We start from the raw sequence: 3,286 nt of genomic DNA on the forward strand, positions 1-3,286 counted from the left end.
CAGGCTTTACTTGTTTATTGGTATTTGTACAGAATCAGAGGGGACAAACGCCCAAGGCGAGGCCCATCCTTACACCAACATGACCAAGGTACACAGCAGCCCACCCTGACAGCCAACAGGACTTGCACCCAACTCCCAGACCTGGCACCACACTCAAGGCCCATGAACCAGGACTCCCCTAGGAGGAAGAGCTTGATCTGTAGCTCAAGTGGCCCTGCACAGAGGACGCTGCTGCTAGCCCCAGCTCATACTGAGAATCCAGTTCCCATGGCTGTCCTGACAGCAGCTGTAGCAGCACAGCCTGAGGTGACTCCTCACAACAGGGCTGTCCCCATCAGATTAGGGCTATCTGGCTGAGCAGAACGCCATGTGAAGGCACAGGGAGGTCCCCTTCCACCACCACCCATCCTTTTTCCTTCAAACACTCATGTCAGCAAATGTCAAATGCCCTATGGGAGCAGGGAGCACACGATACAGGCCAGAGCTACAAAACCAGGCAGGGCCATAGAGGCAGAGCCAGGACATCCTTCAGAATGACTAGGGCCCAGACACTGTATGAGAAAGTCTTTAGGGACGGCAGCGACTGGCCTCCCACACTAGATGTTTCCTCTGGGGCACTAGCCAGCTCTCATTGAAGATTACGGAGGATGTTGGAGTCTGTCAGCTGGTCTCCACTGCACATGCTGGTTCTTTGAACAGGACGTCCCCTAGGAACGAAGGGTGCTGGCTCAAGTCACGTCTCCTGATGTTTTGCTGGTCAGATCGGGAGCCATCGCTGCTGCTTTTGCATCTGGGCCTGCAGCAGAGTGAACAGATATGGGCACGGTCAAGGCTTACAGACTTGTTACCATGGCAACTGGTTCCCACTTAACGGGAAATGCGCAGGAGGATGAACCCAAGTGAGATGCAAGCTATCCGCCTCCCACGTGGCAGCTGCCAGCTTGGTAGCCAGCAGCCTCCACAAGGGATCGGTACTGCTGCTGCAGGAGCAGGTAGGGCTCAGGGGGCTGGGTAAGACCACAGCTGTTCCCTGCAACGCCCTTGTGAAGCAGGATGGCACCATGAATCCTGAGGCTCATTAGCAGGAGACCTGGCATTAAAATTCAAGGATCCCTTGTTTTTAAGCCCAAGCTGATACTGCTTTTGGGGGGTGGAGGCTGCCTCCAAGGCATGTGCTGATAACTATTCAAGCTGGTTTGTTGCGTTGCAGAGCAGACCTACCATTAAAACCTGCCAGACTTCACACCTTAAAAACTTTCTGACCACACCACCTGCTGACTGCTTGAATAGCTTATTGCAGTGACCTGGGGAAGGCAGGGAGCCAGCAACTCAGCTGCAGGCAGATTCTATCCTGGCCCCAAAAGGGCAGGGCAGAAATGGCCCCCAACGGGACTTAACTGGATGTGGCCTCTCAGGCCTTCATCCAAGGATCCATCATCCCACCTGACAGTCTCATCATTCAAGACTGCCCCAAAGAGCTTCTCCTCTCCCTTCCCTCCAGCACTGGCAGCTCCAGGCCAGAATGTCTGAAATTTTTGTAACCTCGTCCCAAAGGGGAAACAGAACAAGGCCTCAAACCATCTCAGGGTTGCTCTTGCAAGCACTACAGGAATGAGCAAGGTCACAGGCAGACCCAGCCACGCTGCACGGCTTGCGGGAATCCAGAGAGCTCAGGGAAGGCACAAACTAATAGCCCCACCTGTGATTTAGGGACAATGAAAGGGTGCGAGCCAGCTGTCCTATGCCCAAGGACGTCAAAGGTCTGAGCACGTGGTTAGCATGGGGGCAACTTGCTGACGGGCAGCCATTTCACTTTGAACCTACAAGCCAGGACATGTCCTGCCTTTGAAAAACAGCTACCGACTTGAATGGGGCAGCACAAAGGAGTCCTAACCTAGCAGGGCGTAGTTCACTTGAAGATGAAATGATGGCAGCACAGCCAGAGAGAACGTAAGGGGATGGGAAGCCTAGAAAATTAAGGTTGGAAGGGACCTCAGGAGGTTGTTTAAGTCCATCTATGTGGCAGTTTTACAGCACCACGTAATTAACTCTACAGAACCCAGCTCGCCTACCCGGAGAAGAGGCAGTGCAGAGGCCTCTCCTGGGATCTGAGTATTAGATAAGTGCACACTATGATATTGAGAAACACCTGGAATATCTACAGCAGCCGTGTGTGGAGTTTAGGACTCCACCTTGGCTGAACCTGCCTTTTTCCCCCCGCCAGGAGGGACATGAAACCACAGCTTGACGTGACTGGCAGACTGAAGCCACAAGTGCTCCAGCCTGGGGTTCATACGAAACGGACACTGATTTCTCAGAAACAGATTGTGGTCAGGAGGCTCTGAGAGACAAAGTAGAGGGGAAAGGGGAAGAAGAGAGCAGAGAAGCCCTCCTCTTCCCTTCCCAAGGATCTGGGTTTTAAGCTTCCTTACCAAGCCCAGCAACGCGAGCTCTTCTGTTCAAGCAGCACGGCAGGGAAGCCACAGGCTGCAGACAAGGAGATGATTCACTAAACCCGAAAGTAAAAGCAAACAGCAGGTTAGACAGCACGCACATGAGCAGACAGGAATTGGGACTTCTGGCAACTCAAAGAACAGAGAGGGCAGGAGGGACTTATCGCAAGCGCCTGCTTGCCGCTCGCAGCCCCAGGAGCCGGCGCCGCGCGTGCCTTGGCTCAGAGGCCATGCTGCAGTCTCGCTGGGCATGTCTGAAATTTCTATAACCTTGCTCCAAAAGCAAAAGCAGCACGGAGCAAGGCCTCAAACCATCTCAAGGCTGCTTTTGCAAGCGCTGCAGGAATGAGCAGGGTCACGCCAGACCCGGCCATGCTGGAAGGCTTGCTCATGAGAAACCGGGCCGCCGAGCAAGATTCAGCACCGAAGCAGGTCCCGACCCCTGTGTTTTACCTTTTTGTTAGGCCGGCGGCGTCGTTTCGCAGCACCCCGCGGTGACCTGTGCACCACCCAGCCCAGGTTCGGAGATGTCGCGGCGGCACTCCGGGACGTGCGCTCTCTGCACAAAGGTGATAGTTTTTATTCCACCGACTGAACAGCTGCAGAAATTGGCCTTTGCAAGCTCTCGGGTGCAAACGCCCCTCCCAAAAGCTTGCAAACGCGGCCTAACGATTTACCCAAAAAACGACCAGCACCGGGGAAGGGGGGGGGGAGTCTAGGCCCAACACCTGCGCAAAGGAAAGGGCGGCTGCGTTAGGGGCTGCACCCGCACCGGCCCGCGGAGAGCCCCGGGGGACCCGCCCCACACGGCGTGGGAGGCCCGGAGCCCAGCG

General features: G+C 55.2%; 1 long non-coding RNA gene across 1 annotated transcript; it reads right to left on the reverse strand.

The window, feature by feature from the left end:
* Positions 1-2,539, reverse strand: LOC109291146. Its single transcript, XR_002095758.1, has 2 exons — positions 2,433-2,539; positions 1-796 (listed from the first exon to the last, which is right to left on the reverse strand). It is a non-coding gene; the product is annotated as an uncharacterized LOC109291146 (long non-coding RNA).
* Between the last annotated feature and the right edge of the window lie 747 nt (positions 2,540-3,286).

Source organism: Gavialis gangeticus, unplaced genomic scaffold, assembly GCF_001723915.1.
Source record: "Gavialis gangeticus isolate Ggan-Ray unplaced genomic scaffold, GavGan_comp1, whole genome shotgun sequence".
NCBI lineage: Eukaryota > Metazoa > Chordata > Crocodylia > Gavialidae > Gavialis > Gavialis gangeticus.